This window comes from Pan paniscus, chromosome 2, assembly GCF_029289425.2.
Source record: "Pan paniscus chromosome 2, NHGRI_mPanPan1-v2.0_pri, whole genome shotgun sequence".
NCBI classification, from domain to species: Eukaryota; Metazoa; Chordata; class Mammalia; order Primates; family Hominidae; genus Pan; species Pan paniscus.
The window spans coordinates 113,249,947-113,270,934 of record NC_085926.1 but is presented as its reverse complement, the minus strand read 5'-3'; the positions used below and the strand labels follow the sequence as shown (position 1 = coordinate 113,270,934).

The 20,988-nt window shown below is 38.0% G+C and overlaps 1 long non-coding RNA gene and 1 pseudogene across 1 annotated transcript in view; one reads left to right on the top strand and one right to left on the bottom strand.

Moving 5' to 3' along the window:
• LOC129397429 (uncharacterized) overlaps positions 1 to 4,940 on the top strand; it is a 28,385-nt gene extending 23,445 nt beyond the window's left edge. Inside the window, exon 3 of the long non-coding RNA XR_008624824.2 lies at positions 2,214 to 4,940. This is a non-coding gene — a long non-coding RNA (uncharacterized LOC129397429). The remainder of the gene's footprint in view (positions 1 to 2,213) is intronic.
• Positions 4,941 to 7,075: 2,135 nt separating this feature from the next.
• On the bottom strand, positions 7,076 to 8,892 carry LOC100974382 (eukaryotic translation initiation factor 4E type 2-like; annotated as a pseudogene).
• Between the last annotated feature and the right edge of the window lie 12,096 nt (positions 8,893 to 20,988).

Sequence of the window (20,988 nt, the reverse complement as noted above, 5' to 3'; positions counted from 1 at the left end):
CTGAATGAGAGGTAACATGGAGAGAGAAAGAGAGACCAGGTCAACAGCCAGTATTAAGGCCCAAGACACGTGAATAAGGCCATCTTAGACTCTCTATCCATGACTAAGAGGGAGCAGGACTACAACCACATGAATGACCTCTGGCAAGACTAATAGAAGAATTACTCAGTTAATTGCAGCCAACTCAGAAAATCACGAGAAATACTAAATTATTACCACTATAAGACACTAAATGTTGGAGTGTTTTATTACATAGCATAATTAATGCATGTTGAAACTTGGCCAGAGCTTTTATAGAAGTAGGAATAAAGACATAGAAATCACTAGACTATATTTTGTAGATAATATCTTATTGTGGTGGACAAGAAGATGTGCTACCTAGACCTCCTTCAAGGAATGACTTGCTGCCCAGCTATGGAGAATGCAGTTAACACACAGCCTCAACTGTTAGCTCCTTTAGGTTTCATATCTCAGGTGCTAATAATTGCCTCTCCCAAGATCGTGCCACATTTAGTGACTAAGTGAGATGGGGATAGAGTCCCAGCAATTTCAATCCAGACGGTGACATGCTTATGTGCAATTCTTGCTCAAGAGCTCTCCACTAGGTTGGTCAAGCCTTCTTAATAAATTAATAGGAATGGTTGTGCTAGGGACAGTTTCCTTAGGGTTGTAGATTACGATAGCAAGCATTAGCCCATGTAAATAAGCTGTGCTAGGCAACCTTCTAGGTTCATTCTGATGAAGATTCCCATCATTATGTTTCCTGCAGACTGCTACTGTCAGTTATGGGGAAGTAATGAGCTATGTCTGTTATTATTAGTCAGTGACTCTACCATGTTCCTGCTGGTCAAGCAAAGTCTGTTCTCACCACTTACCTGGCCTCCCTGGACTTTTTAACTTCTTATAAAAGTAAACGATAGACATGATAACAAATCAGACCCTGTCTTGACACTTTCATTGATTTGTTTTAAAAACTAGATTAGTTCATCTTATTATTATAATAATATTAAACTACATACCCAATGTTTTTCAAATAATGTAATGTTCACAATGACTCATCAAGATGAATATATTATCCCAGGTTAAAAAAAACCTGAAGCTTAGTTACACAAGGTCATATAGGTAGTAAATGGATGATTTAATCCTAAATCTTGATGACTCTTAAGCTCATGTTTTTTATGCAGGTTCACTGTCTCTTATGGAGCTAAGCATTGACTGAAATAGAAGGGAATAAAACACAACTGTTTGAAGGGTCACAGTCTAAATTCCTACCATGTATAATTTTCTTTGACACAACTAAATAAGAAAGAGAGAGACAGAAAGAGAGTATGCCAGAAATTAAAGGAAAAAAAAAAGAAATAATTAAAATAATCAGCTCCATGGAGGAAGAAGAGCAGAGTGGTGACCACATAAAAGGCTGGATAGAAGCCCATGAAGTCATAACATTCAAAGAGAATGAACATGAGGGTCTCAATACTCTGACATGTAAGAATTTACCTCCACCTCCTGAAACTTGAAAGGGGTTAATTTTAAGACAAATAAGAAGTATGATTTTACACAGTATTGAGTGGATTTAAAGAACTCATTATCCCACAGAGATAGTACTAGCTAAAAACACAAAGGGTTATAAGAAATTTGTAAATTATTCCATCAGCAGCAGACCCTTAATGGTTTGGCGAGAAAACCTAGAAAATTTAGGATTGGGGTGGAAAGAATAACCCATGATGCTGAGATCCCAAAGCCCTTCTGTGGTCCTCTGCCAGGCGCAGAGTTCTAGGTGGGCTGGCCCTCACCCTACCCTAGTTTAACACTTCTTATATGCATTTGCTTGCTTCTGGGAGAAAGAAGATGCTGCACTGGCAAAATCTGTCTGGACAAGGCTTTGGATTCAATTTCCCAAAACTGAACATAATCCACCTTATTTCTCCCTTAAAGACAAAGCTTGTGTCTTTGTCTTGAGGTCACCTGAATAGTGTGGAGTGGGGTAGTGGTGTGCCAGGGGCAGCTAAGCCCCTTGTCTCCTAGAGCAGATTCGCTGTAAACCCAAACATGCCTCTTACTTGGGCCTAACCCCCAGATTTCTTGAGTACAAACCTCATCTCTGCCCCTGAATTGTGCCTGTGGTAAAGGGGGTTAAATTTTTCATTCTCACTCTATCATTGGTAGTTCAAAAGATTTTTACTCTCTCTTCATCTCCTGCCCATTCCCTCTAGGGCTAAAGGCTTGAAGTTTAAGTCTCTCTTGAAGAAATGGCCATGCTTCATTTAATCCTGCTGCAGCCAGAGTGCTGTGGATGTCATGCTTCTGATGAGACATTAAATCAAGGTAAACATTAATCCCCCAGGCTGGAGCATCTATGAAGAGAAGAAAAATGTGGCTTCACCTCACAGGAAACACTGCAGCCAATCTAGGCCCTCTATGTTGCCTCCAGACCTCACACACTTGGAGTTAATTAGAAAATTCTCCCTCTGGAATATATTATAAGCTGTGTTTACTTTGGTGGAGAAAATATTCTCACAAATCTTGCCTGAATACAAATGCTTCTGAGGAGTAAAAAATAAGAAAACATAAATAAATTTGTGCATCAAAGCAAAGCACTTCTGCTTTCAACAAAGGCCAATATAATCTATATTTCTACATGACCTAGGTGCAATACATTAAGATGCAGACTATATGAGCAATAATGTAATCCAGTTAAATCACCCCAAAAAAGCAAAGTGATTTGAGAAAAGATCAAGAAGGTGCCAGCTCTGTATCCCCATTTCAGACTATCTGCCCCTAAAAGTTTTCTTTTTTTTTCATTTTTCAGACTTCAATCTAATTCACTTGGAATTCTGATGTTAGGTAAGGATATAATTTCATTTTCTTTTAAACTAATTTTACCAACAAAATTTATTGCATAATTCTTTTTTTTAAACACATACATAAAACATATATGCTTACCTGCATCTAGGCTATTCTTGTTGATCCCTGCATCAGGACCACACTGATTTGATTATTGTAGGTTACTTTATATTTTAATATCTTATAGGACCCGTCTCTTTATTCCTATTAGTTTTTAAAACATTCATGTTATTCTTTCCCATATATTATTCCAGTTACAAATTCACTTTGTTAAGGTCAAGCAAATAAATCACAATGAGGTTTCCACTGAAATTAAATTAACTTGGGGAGGAATTGACATACCCTTTAGAAATACATCTACACTAGACAGTCCTTTCTTAACATGTTTCTCATTCAACATATGTGAAGGACTCCATCTATATAAGTCAAAACTCACTGGTTACCAGGAACAGAAATTCAATTTAAATGATCTTTAAAAGGGGGAAGCACTGTGTACAAGAATTAACTCCAAATTGATCATAATTCTACATGTGAAATCTAAAACTATAAAGAAAAAAAATTTAATTCTATGTCCTTGAATTTAGCAAAGATTTTTTAGATAGGACACAAAAACCAAAACCTATAAAATAAGATAAATAGGACTTCAAAATTAAAAACTTCTGCTCTTTGAAAGACACTGCTAAGAGAATGAAAAGACAAGTCATAGACTGAGAGCAAATATTTGCAAAACATAAAATTTATAAAAGACTTGTGTCCAGAATATGTAAAGTATTCTCACAATGTAATAATGGGAAAAAAAACACAATAAAAAAGGAGCAAAAGATTTGATCAGACAAATCAGTAAAGATATGTGGATGGCAAATAAGCATATGAAAAGACGTGTAACATCATTTTTCATTGAAACCAAAATAAGATATCACTGCACACCTATTGAATTATTCATTTTTTTTTTAAAAAAAAACCATGAAACCACCAAATACTGGTGAGAAAGATGAGCAATGGGAATTTTTGCTGGCAGAAATGCAAAATGGTACAGCCACTTTGGGATACAGTTTGGAAGTTTCTTATAACATTAAAAGTATATTTACTGTATAACCCAGCAATCCTACTCTTAGATATTTACCCAAGGGAAATGGAAATATGACCACACAAAAATCTGTATGCAATTATTTATCGTGGTTTTTTTCATAATTACCAAAATCTGGAAACAATCCAAATGCCCATGAACTGGTGAATGCATAAACACACTGTGGTATAGCCACACAATGAAATATGACTTAGCAATAAAAAGGAACAAAATACTGATACTAGTAACAACATGGATAGATCTCAAATGCATTATGCTGAGTGAAAGAAGTGATATACTCAAAAGGGTATATACTTTGTGTTTCCATTTACATGACATTCAGTAAAAGGCAAAATTATAGGAACAGAAAAACAGACTAGTGTTTGCTAGTGGATAGAGCAGGAGAAGGGGATAAATAACAGAGGGGCATGAGGGAACTTTCTGGGGTGATAGAAGTATCCCATGTCTTGATTGAGGTAGTAGTTATGTAAACTTTATGCACTGATCAAAATTCACAGGACTAGTCACCTTAATGGAGTAAATTTTACTGCGCGTAAATAGATCTCAAAAAAAAAAAAAAAAACCCCATCCCACAAGTGGGAGAGGTATATATTGGCTCATCTGTTTGAAAAGTTTGGGTGTTTTCTGGTTTCAGACACATCTGAGTCCAAGTGCGTAAACATGTTCTTAGTCACGTGTTCTACTCTTGCCCTTTTTTCTTTCATGTTGGCTTATTCTTTCCAAGTAATGGTGTCCATCACTCTCTTCCTCCTTGCAATGATCTTTACAGCTCATAAACTCAGAAAAAGATCTTCTCTTTCTTCATGCAACAATAGCAATTTCCCCCAAAGGGTACTGATAAACCCTGCTTAGATCTCATACCTCCCTCTACACAATCAGTATCTGGGCCCTGGAGAAAGAGATACTCTGATTGGCCATCTTGAGTCTTTTGCCCACGCCGGTGGCAGGAGGGACGGCCACATCAGAATCACTTGGTGCAGTAGAGAAGCAAATTCTAAAAGGAAGGAGAGCCAAGCAGACAAAATAACAGATGTCTTGACATCCTCATTCTTGATTACTGCATATCATGGTCTGTCTGCTGCTCTTGTTGCTCAACAATATCCAGCCAGGGCTCTTCCTTCAAGCTGTGTTCCAAGGAATCTTTACAACATGTTTTCCAGATTTCCATCTTGCACTTTTATGCTTTCATTTAAATATAGCAGCTTCTATGGATACTTCTCTTAACCTCCTGTTTTTGCCACAGGAGCCCAACCCAGTGTGTTTGGGTTGAATCAACTCTTCCATGCTGAGAGATTGGAATGCATTTGACTCTTCAGTGGATGATTTAATCTGCCACTTTGGTGATATTAGTCCTAGGAAGTAACACTGCTGCCCACATTTGCCTGGTTCTCAGTTGACTCCCTTAGCAGGTGCCCTGACACAGCGAGAGGACAGGACAAACAAGTGAGCTGGACGGACTTGAATTATTAACCTCTACTTACCAGCCTAACTCATGTACAGTGCTGTTATAGCTCTCATTGAATTGCAGAGACTGATCACACTGTCTGAATTTTTTAGTCCCCTCAGGAAGCAAATACTTGTATTTTTTAGACAAATCCTAAGAACCTATCTAGTCAACGGTTTAATTTTACAAATAAAATAACAGAAGCCCTGAGAGCTTTTGGCCCAAGAACTGAAACTAAAACCTTAGCCTCTTATCTACTTACTGGTGCCCTTGACACTATTTTCTGATGCTTCTCTTTTTCTCAGATTTCCTTCTGGTTAGTGATTTGTCTATAAATATTTCTACCACTAATGAATATAAGTGTTTTCGAAATGCAAGTAAGTCAAGGTCACCATCTATTTGGTAGTAGATTGATGTCAGAGATGATATAGAGCTTAGTGAGGTTTGGATTCAGAAAGGTTCAAATTTGAGTCCTGGTTTCAAAAGTATTAGCTGGGTGACCTTGGCAACTTACTCAGAGTTTCCTCACCTATAAAATGTGGATAATAATAGTATCTCTTTCAGAGGGATATTGTGCAGAATAAATCAGATTTTGAAAACATTTAGCAAAATAGCTAGTAGTCTTGTCTTAGCTGTTTTATTAGGTTGCCTCTTTGGTCTATACTTTTGCAGTAGTCAAAAGAAGGGTTTAGGAAAGGAAACCAGAACAGAGAACTTTGCAAACAGAAGAACCAGTAGTACTGAAAGTGGGATTTCATTTAACGCTGCTTAAGAAAATATTGTTTTTTTATTAAAATACCCCATATCACTGTGAAGGACTTTGGAACAGGGAAAGGAGGATGGTAGTTTCAGGATAAGAAAAGCAACCTTTGAGATTTTGCAAGCTAATGTTGAAATTTGCATCAGTATCTTGATCTCTTAAAACCCTGTGTGGAAAGGAGGTCAAATTAGGTTTGGGGCAGGAAAAGGATAGGGTAGAACAGGAAAGACTCATCAAAATGAGACTGCAGTAGAAAAAATAGAGATGTTCTTAGATAAGGTAAGAAAAAGCAATTGTGAAAGCATCCTGGGTTCAGGCAGTGAAAGGATCAAGTTTAGGAGATCAGCTGGACAGTTGATATAGTTCAAGACAGTGGAGGGTCCAGTGGCAAGAACGAGTAGTAAGAATCAGGAAATACTTTAAGAATCTGAATCCCACTCTAAGGAGATGGGACAATAAGACACTGGATCATAAATGGGAATTACTGGCACAGGGCTTAGCTTCTAAGAAATGAACTCACATTGCCACTGAGGCAAGGATTTCACACATTTCCTATATAGGACTAGGACTGAAGCCAGAGTACTGCAAAGTACACAGCAGGACCGCGTGGGGAGATTTTAGGCCAGAATGGGTAGTGAGGAAACAGCACCCTGTTTGTGAAGGAAGTTCTTCACAGTCTTTACAGTCTTTCACAAGAAACAGACATTTAAAAAAAAAACAGGGAAACATGAGTGCAGAATTTACAGAGATATTTTGGTACATGTGCCCAGAGGCATTTAAAAATATGGCCTTGGTTTTCAAAATTAAGAAAATAAACAGAACACATTAAAGATAAAGACAGTATCATACAAAAACCTAGCTGACATATTTGTAATTTTTTTTCAAGATTACTCTAAGGCCCCTTAGTTGCAGGTTTCGTCAAATAGGAAGTATATTTTCAAGTAACTTCAGTTACTCTATGGAATTTAGAGCCAGAAAGTTCTACAGTCAAATACTGTGGGAATTTAAAATTTGTAAGGATGAAAAAGTCTTCTGAAAGGGATGTCTTGGTTTCTTGATAAAGCAGAGCATCCATGTGGGCGGCAGGGAGTAGGGAGTGGGTAGAAGTATGTGGACAATGTTTTGGTGTGGGAACAACTAAAGGAAAGTTGAGGCACCAAGTTTAATCAGTAAGGCCAATCAGTAGTTGTAGAAATCATCTAGTGGTTTCCTAAATGTGATTTATACAGATCCCCAAAACTCTGGAGTCCAAGAAAGCTTAGTCAGAAGCCTCTATATTCATTTCAACCAAAGTGACTCTGCATTTCTTCTCTCTCTTTTTTTTTTTAAATTTAGCACCATTTATTGAGCAATCTCAGCTGTTGCTGTAGCTGCTGTGTGTCAGCCTGTTCTTAAAACATAAAATGCTCTTTTAATTATCTTGTCCAGGATAGAAGGATCTTCCAGGTAGCATGCCAACAGAACAAGAGACTCTAATGACACCAGCTTCAAGGATAGTGCCATCCAGAGATGGAGAGGGTCATGGCACATTCAACCGCAGCTTCCAGAGGTTGTGATAAAGGAGCCTTTGGGAGCCCAGGCTGCATGGCGTTTTGATGCTGTCGGTGTGAGTTTTGTATTTCATAATGGTGTTGGGAGATAGGTTAAGCACTCGCCAAAGTGTATCCCGGATTCACGTTGTGGTTGCTTGGTCACTGGCAGTCTTTTCCATATTGAAATAATGTCCTCTTGACAGTGAAGAGAGACCACAGCCCCGCAGATCTCCTCCCCAACCATGAACTTTTCCCCCAACATGGCCAAAATGAGATTCTCCCAGCAATGGGGGATCAAGCCCTTCCGCAGCCAAATAATCCTCTTGTCACCATTTTTATTTGCATTATCCTCCCACGTGGGTTTAATTCCTTTTTGAAGAGATCGAAGTCACTGTGGCCTGTCAGATCCTTTGGACATACCATGTGGCTATAAAACCTCCAGAACTGCTCCACAGAGGCAAAGGTGCCAATCTGTTTGATATTCTGTTCATAACTCTGTGAGCTGGTGGGACAGCCAGGGGTTCTCCTGGAGTACCAGAAAGTGTAGTTGTACTGCAGGGGATGTTCTGCCTGTCCAGGGACAACAGCCTTCCTCTTGTTACTGCTCTTATTCTTGTCCCATTGTGTTTTTTCTTTCTCAGTATCTTTCTGTGTGCTGCTTTCTTCATTCTGATCATGGTCCCTATTGTTGTCATCTTTCAAAGCATCAAATTTGTTGTTCATCCTCTTGCCACTACTGTGGCCACTGCCTCATTTCTGCTTTTCCTATGGGCTATAAATTGAGATTCCATAGAACCTTCTGTTTGAGACAAAGGACTCCAATACTTATGTCAGAAAAACTGAAAAGGATATTGAAATGGACAAAAATAGATTACCTGCCATTCTGTAAAGCACTTCTTTCCATTTATTTCATTCAGAGAAGCCTGCACCTTTTATTGTCTTTAAGGTGTTTTACAACTCTGTAAGTAATGCAAATGACTCTTGTCCATATAAAAGCAAATGATTTTTATTTCTGGTGAAATTTTGCCTAATGATATTGACCAGTTTTGCATGTATTTGTAAACTTACTTCTTATTACCCACATGTGTGGTGTTTAAATCATTTTGGGAACTAGTTGTCACATCTTACTAGTTTTCTCATTTATTAATTAAATAAAAGCCTTTACCAAAAGAATGAAACTGGACACTTATCTCTTGCTATATACAAAAATCAAATCAGAATGTTATAGAGACTTAAATCTAAGACCTCAGACTACTAAACTACTAAAAGTAAACACTGGGGAAACTCTCTAGGACATTGGAGTGGGCAAAGATTTCTTGAGTAATACCCTACGATCACAGGCAACCAATGCAAAAGTGGACAAATGAGATCACATCAAGTTAAAAGCTTCTGCACAGCAAAGGAAACAATCAAGATGAAGAGACAACCCACAGAATGGGAGAAAATATTTGCAAACTACCCATCTGACAAGGGATTAACAGCCAGAATATATAAGGACCTCAAACAACTCTATAGGAAAAACAACTAATAATCTGATTTAAAGGGGGCAAAAGATTTGAATAGATATTTGTCAAAAGAAGACAAACAAATGGCCAACAGGTACATGAAGAGGTGCTCCATATCCATGTTCATCAGAGAAATGCAAATTAAAACTTCAGTGAGGTATCATCTCACTCAAGTTAAAATGGTTTTTATCCAAAAGTCAGGCAATAACAAATTCTGGCGAGGATGTGGAGAAAAGTGAACCCTTGCATATTGTTGGTAAGAATATAAATTAATACACCCACTATTGAGAATAGTTTGGAGGTTCTACAGAAAACTAAAAATAGAACTACTATAAGACCCAGCAATCTCACTCCTAGGTATGCACCCAAAAGAAAGAAAATCAGTATATCAAAGAGATATCTGCACTCCCACATTTATTGAAGGGCTATTCACAATAGCCAAGATTTAGAAGCAATCTAAGTGTCTATCAACAGATGAATGTCTAAAGAAAATGTGGTACATATGCACAATGGAGTACTATTTAGCCATCAAAAAGAATGAGATCCTGTCATTTGCAACAACATGGATGAAACTGCAGGTCACTATGTTAAGTGAAATAAACCAGGCATAGAAAGACAAACATTGCATGTTCTCATTTATTTGTGGGAGCTAAAAGTTAAAATAATTGAACTCATGGAGATAACAGGTAGAAAGACGGTTACCAGAGGCTGGGAAGGGTAGTGGGGGTGGGGAGGCAGTGGGGATGGTTAATGGGTACAAAAAAAATAGAAAGAGTGAATAAGACCTAGTATTTGCTAGCACAACAGGATGACTGTAGTCAAAAATAATTTAATTGTCCATTTAAAAATAATTACAAGAGTATAACTGGATTATTTATAACACAAAAGATAAATGCTTGAGAGGATGAATACCCCATTTACCCTGATGTGATTATTATGTATTGCATGCCTGTATCAGAATACCTTATGTACCCCATAAATATATACAACTACTATGTACCTACAAAAATTAAAAATTAAAGGCTGCCTCACAGCCCTTAGAAAGAACCAACCCTGCTGACTCTCTGATCTTGAATATCTATAGCCTTCAGAACTATGAGACAATAAATTTCTGCTGTTTATACCTCCCAGTTTGTGGTACTTTGTTACAGCAGCCTTAGGAAACAAATATAATTCTGAGGCAGTTGCAGTTGTCCTCAAGGGGATGGGCCCATGTCTGTTTATCAGGTAAGATGGCTCTCTCTGCTAAGAGCCTAAATATTGAAGAGAATTAGGGGTTACAGGGCCAACATGGAACCAGCAGCTAGACAGCGATGGCCAATTAGTGTTAATTCAATGGAAAAGAAAGGAAGAAAATCACATATTTTATTATGTATATCCAAAGCACATTAAAATAATGAGAGGGTTACCAACTGCTTCTAGGGTTCAGAATTATTATTTCTGACAGTGGGAAGTCATTGAAGGTGGAATATGAGATAAGCCCTAAAAGTCAGGCTTATCCAGCATCCTGGTTCTCTTTAAGTCTAAAATGCTGTCAATAATGTGAGTTCCTAAAGTTTGAATCGTAATTCTCTGGGTACAAGAAAACAAAATTAAAAAGCATGTTATTTTTTTTAACTGTTCACTCTGAAAATGTGATCAAGTTTAGCTAAGTTTTCATGGGTAATGAATGAAGAGTTACCATGTTTGCTCTCACAGAACCAATGTCCTTTACACACCCATGTATGAGTCCTCCTCACACACCTTTCAAACAGGGAGAAGTGACAATGGAATTATTGAGATTGTAGATTTTTTAAAAAATCAAATGTGTATAAAAGTCCATGACATACAAAGAGCATACAATGATTGCTAAAGCTAGAAAATATTAAAAATAAGAAAGGAAGACTTCAGATTGAAGCAATTTAAAATGTATTCAACCATCAAAAGTGTATGTATCAAGAAAGTACAAGAACCCTTTTATACATGTGAATAAAATGAATTGAGAAATGTCACATCAGATTGTTAGCCAGATTGACTACACTGAACTACTATATTGTTATGTGAAAACTTCACACCATCCCTCTGGTCATCCCAGAATCTTGCTTTCCCATAGCAGTTCTCTACTATCAATAAGATGTGGCTACAACTGCCTTACATCAACCATGGTTAGCAGCACTGTGGAAGGCAGCCATAAGGAGCATGCTATTCTGCCTTGTAAGTGAATATGATGTAACTTTCTTGACTGTCCATTGCCATAACTGTGGTTGCCAAATCTGTGTCACAATTCCAACACATGACATTCTTTTTTCCTTAAAAAAAAAAAAAAAAAAAGACACTCTAATGTTAACATCCTTTATCCATAGCTGAATAAATAATTAGGGTAGATATGTCTTTTGAAGGCAGTGGGACAAGTTTCTTCTTGGTGTCTTTAAACATTCATAGTCCTACTCCCATCTTTAAAAAAATAATTAAACATATTTACTTGCCCATTTCTACCTCCTTTATCTTCCCTTATTCTTACTGCTCAGTTAATAATGTTGCCAAAAGAGCCTGAGACTGGGAATCAAAAACTCTGGATATAAGTCCAGACTCTTAAATTTTCTTGCTTTATGGAAGGAAAGTCTGTGAAAATTTTTTAACATTTTAGCATTCTTGCCTACGAAATGGAATGATTATCATCAACCCTGACTACCATACAAAGTTATTATGATAGGAGATTGCCAGAAAAATGCCTGATTGGACTTCAGTTAGAAAAACAAATGTATGATTGAGACATTAAATGTTTTACAATCCTGCCTGAGAGGAGTCTGTGAACAGGAGATAGGTGAACTGAACCTAGTCTAAAAGGATCAGAAGCAGTCCAGGTAAGATGATAGTGAGCAGAAAGTGCTGTCAGATTTTGAAATGTTAACATTTATGAGAATAAGACTGTAAGAATAAGATTATCTGAGGATAGTTTGAGGAGGATGCCATTTGCTCAAAACAAGTAAAAGCTTTTGCTCGTGCCCCTGTCCCTTTCTAAATCCCCAATTCTCTCCTATTGAGCCAAACTCTGTAGCTCTCTCTGATACTTCCAGATAACAATGATCTCACCTTTTTCCGACTGCCCAGAGCACAAACAATCTGTGTCATTTTTATAGGTCCTTAACAGGTAATCGCATACTGTCTTGATTTCTATGCATTTGTATGTGTTAACATTCAACGGCTTCTTAGTTAAGGGTGATTTATTCAAATCCATAGGGCTGGGCACAGTGTTAGACATGTTAAGCGTTATTTCATCCATCTGCCTTTGCACCTTATCCTACAGTGCTTTCAGATTTATGCTCTTTCCTAAAGGTAGTCTTGCATTTTCTAAGAAAAGTCAATTTTCAGCCAGGCACGGTGGCTCACACCTGTAATCCCAGCACTTTGGGAGGCCAAGGTGGGCAGATGCCAAGGTCAGGAGTTCGAGACCAGCCTGACCAACATGATGAAACATCGTCTCTACTGAAAATACAAAAATTATCCAGGTATGGTGGCATGCGCCTGTTATCCCAGCAACTCAGGAGGCTGAGGCAGGAGAATCGCTTGAACCCAGGAGGTAGAGGTTGCAGTGAACTGAGATCATGCCATTGCACTCCAGCCTGGGCAACAGAGCGAGACTCCGTCTCAAAAAAAAAACAAAAAAAGTCAATTTTCTAAAATTTTCTTCTGAATGTTACTACATTATTTTCAAAGTTATGCCTGCCTTTTCTTTTAAGACTTCAAAATACTGTTATTTCCTTTGTGCTGAATATTCCTCCAGAGTCACCATGTTGCCTCCCACTCCCTGTACTTAAGCACTGGCTAAATCCTCTTCTCAGATATACAACTGATTTGGGTTGATGTCTGCAACTGTTTTACTTGGATTTCTATGAACTTCTACTGTGCTAAAATGGCCCATTCCCGGCTTTCTGACACTCTGTACAGAGTTCATATACACTATAGCCAGCACTCTACTCATATTGCCTCTTTTCTCAACCATATTTCACTTGTAGAGACTACACTTAAAATTCCCCTTCCCACGTCCTCATTACTTCCACCTTCTTGTCTTGTGTTACAAGTTTTTAACCAGGTATAATAAGTGGGAGCTGAACAACGAGAACACATGGACACAGGGAGAGAAACAACACACACTGGGGCCTGTTGCGGGGTGGGGTGGGGGAGGGAGAGCATTAGCAAAAATAGCTCATGCATGCTGGGCTTAATACCTAGGTGATGGGTTGATAGGCGCAGGAAACTACCATGGCACACGTTTACCTCTTTAACAAACCTGCACATCCTGCACATGTACCCCAGAACTTTAAAAATTAGAAAATAAGACAGAAGTCTTCACAACAATGTGAATATACTTAACACTACTAAAATGTACACTTAAAAATGTTTGAGATGGTAAATTTATGTTATGTGTTTTAAACGACAATTTAAAAAAAGATTTTTCAAAAAGAAACTGGTATCGTTTGGGAAAAAGGAAAGAGAAAAGAGGAGAAGACATAATGAGGGCTACCATGAAAAAGCAACAGATAGATGTTGGGGTCGCCCAATTTTTTATCTAAAACAGAGCTAGCTTTTGTGAATCAAGGGACAGACCATGAGAGTTGAAAGTAAACAAAAGGAAAATCTTCCTGGCCGGGTGCGGTGGCTCGCGCCTGTAATCCCAGCACTTTGGGAGGCCGAGGCGGGTGGATCACGAGGTCAGGAGATTGAGACCATCCTGGCTAACACGGTGAAACCCTGTTTCTACTAAAAATAGAAAAAAATTAGCCGGGCGGGGTGGTGGGCGCCTGTAGTCCCAGCTACTCGGAAGGCAAGGCAGGAGAATGGCGTGAACCCGGGAGGCGGAGCTTGCAGTGAGCAGAGATCGCGCCACTGCACTCCAGCCTGGGCGACAGAGCGAGACTCCATCTTAAAACAACAACAACAACCAAAAAAAAAAAAAAAAAAAAAAAAAAGGAAAGAAAAGAAAAAAAGAAAAGGATCTTCCTAAATACTTGTAGTTGAGGATAACAGAGGTAAGTCATTAGAGATGTCTTTCAATCTAGTTCCAAAGACGTGGTAGTTAATGGAAAGTCCCTCAGATTCCAGCAATAAATTGATTGCCAGTCATCAATTTCAGTGTCACTGTGAATTTTCATCTTTTTCTCACCTTCATAAGTATTTTTGTAGGGAGACATAACAGAACTTTATTAGAAACTACTAACAAGGTGCTGTTTTAGAAGACCATTTAAAGGGAAGTTCATTAAATAAATATATTTAAAGTCAATTTTTCATATGTGTTGAAAAGTTTTTACCTAGGGAAAAGAAAAGAAAAGAAAGGAAGTAGCAGCTTAATGCCAAGTCCCTGAAAATTTTAGAAACTGATTAGAAAGGGAGAAGAAGCCATAAAATATCAAGATGGGAAGTGAGAGGTTCCAGGCATTTTCAAACATTTAAAGCACAGCTTAATAACATAAGAAAAGAAGACATTATGAAAAGCCATCCTGGTAAGCTGGTTGCAAAAAAAAAAAATGTTTTTACTTAAGGAAATAACTGTCTTAGTACTGGCCTAATGAGAGATAGATTGTTCATTAGCATATAGCCAACATTCTGGCACAGTTTCTAGCTGTGCAGGAAACACAAAGAAGAGAGAAAGCTAAGCCTATTCGCTGGAATCATCATTTGGGCATAAAGCTTATGGATTCCAGAAAAAAAAATCCCTCATTCCACAAATATTTGCTGTATACATAGAACCTGGTCAAATCCCTTAGATGAGCAGAACAAGCAGCTGCGTTTATGTGGTGTGATAACAGAGAATTTCAAAGCTTCATATATTACTCAAAGGTCCTCTCTACACCAAAGACAGTGCTCCCATTAATGCCAATCTTCCCCGTTAGCACTATGCTTTTCTCATATTAACTAGGTGCTAGCTTCAGAGGCAGGAAGAAGGAATCCAATCTAAAGGTAAATTACAGTAGGAGGAAACATTTAAATTACATTTATTTTATTTAACTTGGTTTTACTGTATTCCTACTATATAAAACCACCATGCTAGGCACTATGAAATAGGCAAAGAACAGGTATTGTTATAGCCCTCCAGAAAGCTTTATAGTGGAGGGGAAAACATCTTAGACCAAGAGCCTAAGGTAGAAAACAAAAATAAGGGGCAGTTGAGAGTGAACTAAATATGAGAGAAGCCAATCTTAGAGTTTAGCCAGTGTTGCTATCCCATCACTTTGAACTACTGTTTCAGCAGCGAGGACATTCTCAGAGACTTGTTCTAATCTGCTAACTACAGAAAGGGCTACACAAAGGGATTGCATTTAAATTCAATTCCAGCGGTTTCACACACCTGAATGAAAGTTTAAGGGTTCTGAGAATGTCAGATCCTGGATAGTTCACACTGGAAAGCGGGAATAGTCCCTGACATAAGAAAATTGCATCACTTTATCCATTTTTCAGGAACACAGATCTGCTTAACACACTTGTCTTTAAGTGCAAAAGAATGTAGTAAAGGCCTTAAAATAATGCCAAGTTATATGAATGGTCTTGGGGACAAATAAACACTACTATCCATTACCTGATAAATTGATTCATTGGGGATTTCCTGCATGCCAATCATTACTTTAAGAACTGGGGCCAGGCATGGTGGCTCACACCTGTAATCCTAGCATTTTGGGAGGCCGAGGCGGGCGGATCAAGAGGTCAGGAGATTGAGACCATCCTGGCTGACATGGTGAAACCCCATCTCTACTAAAAATACAAAAAAATTAGCCGGGCATGGTGGCGGGCGCCTGTAGTCCCAGCTACTCGGGAGGCTGAGGCAGGAGAATGGCGTGAACCCAAGAGGCGGAGCTTGCAGTGAGCAGAGATCGCGCCACTGCACTCCAGCCTGGGTGACGGAGCGAGACTCCGTCTCAAAAAAAAAAAGAACTGGGTATATATGTAAAGTGGTATACAAGCATTCAGTCTAGACGACCAAACCCCAACCATTCCAAAAGGACCTTCAAAATGCTTTGTCAGCCATCTGCCTTGTCCTTATAGGGATGCATTAAAGCTAAAACTGTCTACCTCTCCACGATTTGGGCCTATTCAGTCTTTGACCTTTAATTTTTTTGTATTGGCAGTGACATTAAGGATTCTTCAAGATATCCACTTGAGACTACCTGTGTTATTAGAAACCATTACAGTCAGAAAATTAGTATTCATTAACAGGAAGATAATGTGCTTGCTACTATGATATATGGGACTATATTTATCCTGCACAGTGTAACATATCTGTTTCATCAGTGCAGGAACAGGATGATCTTTCATCTGGATGAAATAGCCTTGAAAGCTTCGTCACCGCAGTGCAGCAAGAAGCTACTAAAATGGTTCTTCCTAGCCTCTTTCTGCTGATTAAAAAAAAAAAAAAAAGACCGCACCACCACCCAAGGGCTTCAATGCAGTTGCTATGGCAACACTATATCTGAGTCAGAACTATTAACAATCACCATGGCAACAAGTGTCTCACTTGCCATTTCCAGAAATTCATTGCGTTTGGACTAGAATCATCACACCATGAAAAAAGAGGTGGAGTTTTCCTCTCACTAGGAAACAGAAATACTTTCTCCAAATTACTTTTCCCAAAAATGTTCTAAATAAAATAAAACTAAAGGACTTATAAAGGAATCATGCTGTCATAAATTGATTATCCTTTTTCCTGAAATATTAAGTTTGATGAAAAAATGACAAAATGTTAATTGATATGGTAGATTTTTTTCCCAATATGACAAAATATTTGGTATGAATAACATTATCTCCTATTTTATAAATTCCAATAACTGTATGTTTTATCTCTCTTGCCTGGCCCTTTTTTTCTCTGCTTAATTTTCCTTCTTTCACTCTGTCAGACACCCTCCTGAATATTTAGCAGAATAGAATTCTTTAGAGATTTGCGAATCACACTTGTCAAGTTAGATGCAACGGAAAGCATCACACATATTTCTGGAATTGTACTAATAATGGGGTGTGTGGCACTCTGTGGGAAGTAGTCATGGTGGAGCTTGAGGGCCCATTTTATTTCCCTTCTTACTTAAACACAAGATGGTAGAAATGGACAGTGTCCAGATTTTCATCCAGATTGTGACCTCCCCAAAGGACTGTACACTAAAGCAGAATTAAGACACCGCACCGCCAGTCTCTAAGACCTACTGGCTCATCTTTGCTCTTGTGTCATCCTCCCTCCCTAGACGTCCCAAGGCACCTCTGCACCCCCTGATTCTAGCGCCCTCATCATACTGTGTCATGTCACAAAATGACATTTTCTTGGGATTTTTCTCCTGGATCAGAGTTTCTAGAGCCAAGTAAGTTTGCCTGATAGCTTTCAGAATAGGTTCTCACATGCATTGACAATAAAAAGGTGCAAAAAGAAAACAAACCTTCATGGAACAAAAGCCAAGTTAAATCAAACTACAGATTTATCTCTTTCTTTTCTAAGTATCTTGCTTAAAGAAAACCAGGATTCTGTGTTCTTAAATGTCCTTTCTTCCGTCAGAGCTCACCCCTAGCAGCACGAAGCCAGGCTCCAGAACAAGCAAACTTCAGTGCAGGGAACACCACTTCAGCAGTGATGGGAGAAAGGAAATGGAAATGACCTTTCTTTTTCACTGTGAACCTAGGTTATTGGGCTCTTCCTGCCCAGTGTTTGTTTCAAATAGAAGTAGGTGATGGGGAGAAGTGGACACAATTTATGTGTCTCACTGATCCAATGTAAAAAGGAATCCTTATGGAAAGGCTCTCCAACTTGCTGTTGAGAGGTAAAAATGATTCCAATGTCAGGATGATATTATACAGAGATCTGAGGACTCTCCTGTAGGCCAGGGCCAACCGTAATTCAGAAAAAAAGAAAAAAATGGGAAGGGTCTCATTTTATAAAGAACCCAAGTCCGAGTCTCCCACAGTGCTGCCCTGTCCCTCAACTACCCAAGAAAATGGGAACTAAATTTTCTCCAGAAGCTGGAAGTGACATTGGAATGCTCACTTTCACAAAGTTTTCTCTGAAATTCTATAATTTATCTACAGGCTGCTTACTTGTTGACTTTTCAGTAAATATTTTTCCATGTCTTGAATGAAATCAAACTGATGGATTTCATTTTTCCAGAGGTCCCTCTTGGGGGAAAAAAGACTGGGGTCTTCATGACACGATGTGGATAGTCCAGGTAAAGTGTACACCTACTTAGTAATCTATGTAAAGCACTTCAGCTGAGACCCTCATGCTCTGATGGGCATTTGCCATGGCTATTCGTGTACCAAACTGTAAGTAAATAGCAGCAGCACTAGGTCTGGATTCCAATCCTTCTTCCTCCCTTTACTAGCTGTGAGACAATAAGTAAGTGACTTGATCACACTGTACCACAGTTTTTCATCTGTGAGATAGCACTAACAATAATACTTAGTCCATAGACTTATTTTGATGATTACATCAACTAGTATATATGAAGCACCTATTCAAAAAACTATTATTACATTACTCAAAAAACACTATTATTACATTACTGTTGGATTCAATTTGGCTATATACTTCTTACTTGCTACTCAGAGAGATATAAAATATTTTTTGTCTTAAAGATTGCTTATAATTTTACACATTCCTCTCTTCACTCATTCAGCAAACATTTATCTCTGAAAAGCAGAGACAAGATGTAGTCCTTGCCTCGTAGCAGTTATAATTTACTAATGTTAAAAGGACTAGCAGGGAAGGGAAAGCATTGCAAATGATATTTCAGTTTCAGAACCAAACAAGAGATTGTTCCCAAATGGGTGCAGTGACCAGGCATTTATTTTCTAGTGTGATCTGCTCTCCTTCTCTAACACCACTTTTAATAGGTAAATATACCCACAGGCTTTTGTACTCCATTTGTGAAGCAATAGTATAGATTGTCCCAATACTGCCATTAAAATTGCCTAGTATAAAGTGTGTGCTACTCTTGGCTATAAAAATAAAAGTTCCCTAAAGACTGGAACTTGGCAAACATTGTTTGATTAAGTTGGGCTATTTTTATTTTATGCTCAGAGGAAGGCAACATGCCCTAGTGAATCAAGCTGTTTTGAAGTTCGATGAGACTTCCTATTCCAACTCTGACTTTAAGAGACATATGTGGAAGGTTACTTTGTTTCTCCCCATTTGAAAACAAAGGATAACCTAAAACTTAAAGTATAATAAAAAAAATTGAAATTTCACAAAAACCTGTCCCAACTCTATAACAAAATGCTGAATTCAGATTTTTTGTACATATAATATAAATAAAAATACATTACGTGGTTAAAAAAAAAGAAAACAAAGGAGAATAGTTTGTCTCCTATATTTTATTACAATGAAGGTAGTAAAAGGTTTAAATGTTATCATAAACCCTACTTTTTTTGTTTTTTGCGTTTATTTTATTTTTTATTTCCAACTTTTATTTTAAGTGCATGTGCAGGATGTGCAGGTTTGTTACACAGAAAAACGTGTTATGATGGTATGCTGCACAGGTCATCCCATCACCCAGGTATTAAGCCCAGCATCCATTAGCTATTCTTCCTGATCCTCTCCTTCCTCCCACACCCCACCCTCTGACAGTTCCCAATGTGTTGTTCCCCCTCATGTGTCCATGTGTTCGCATCATTTAGCTCCCACTTTTAAGTGAGAACATGCAGTGTTTGGTTTGCTGTTCCTGCATTAGTTTGCTGAGGATAATGGCCTCCAGATCCATCCATGTCCCTGCAAAGAACATGATCTTATTCCTTTTTATGGCTGCATAATATTCCATGGTGTATATGTACCACATTTTCTTTATCCAGTCTGTCACTGATAGGCATTTAGTTTGATTACATGTCTTTGCTATTGTGAATAGTGCTGCAATGAACATACATGTACAAGTGTCTTTATAATAGAATGATTTATATTTCTTTGCATATATATCCAGTAATGGGATTTCTGGGTCAAATGGTATTTCTGTCTCTAGGTCTTTGAGAAATCACCACACTGTCTTCCACAATGATTGAAATAATATATACTTCCACCAACAGGGTGAAGGCATTCCTTTTTCTCTGCAACCTTGCCAGCATCTGGAATTTTTTGACTTTTTAATAATTGCCATTCTGACTGGTGTGACATGGTATCTCATACTGGTTTTATTTCTCTAATGATCAGTAATGTTGAGCTTTTTTCATATATATCTTGGCCATATGTATGTCTTCTTTTGAGAAATGTCTGTTCATGTCCTTTGTCCACTTTTTAATGTTTTTTTCTTGTAAATTTATTTAAGTTCCTTATAGATATTGGATATTAGACCTTTGTCAGATGCATAGATTGCAGAAATTTTCTCCCATTCTATATGTTGTCTGTTTACTCTGTTGATAGTTTCTTTTGCTATGCAGAAGCTTTTTAGTTTAATTAGATCCCATTTGTCAATTTTTACTTTTGTTGCAATTACTTTCAGCATCTTCGTCATGAAATCTTTGCCATGCCTATGTCCTGAATGGTATTGCCTAGATTTTCTTCCAGTGTTTTTATAGTTTTGGGTTTTAAATTTAAGTCTTTGATCTAGCTTGAGTTGGTTTTTGTATACAGTGTCAGGAAGGGGTCCAGTTTCAGTTTTCTGTACATGGCTAGCCAGTTCTCCCAGCACCATTTATTAAATAGGGAATCCTTACCCCATTGCTTTTGTCAGGTTTGTTGAAAATCAGATGCTCGTAGGTGTGTAGTCTTATTTCTGGGTTCTCTATTCTGAATCCTAATTCTTTCTCATACTGTCTCAGAATGTTAACTTGGAAAAATACCACTTTTACTGCTTTCTTATTCCACAGAATAAGAGCAAGCA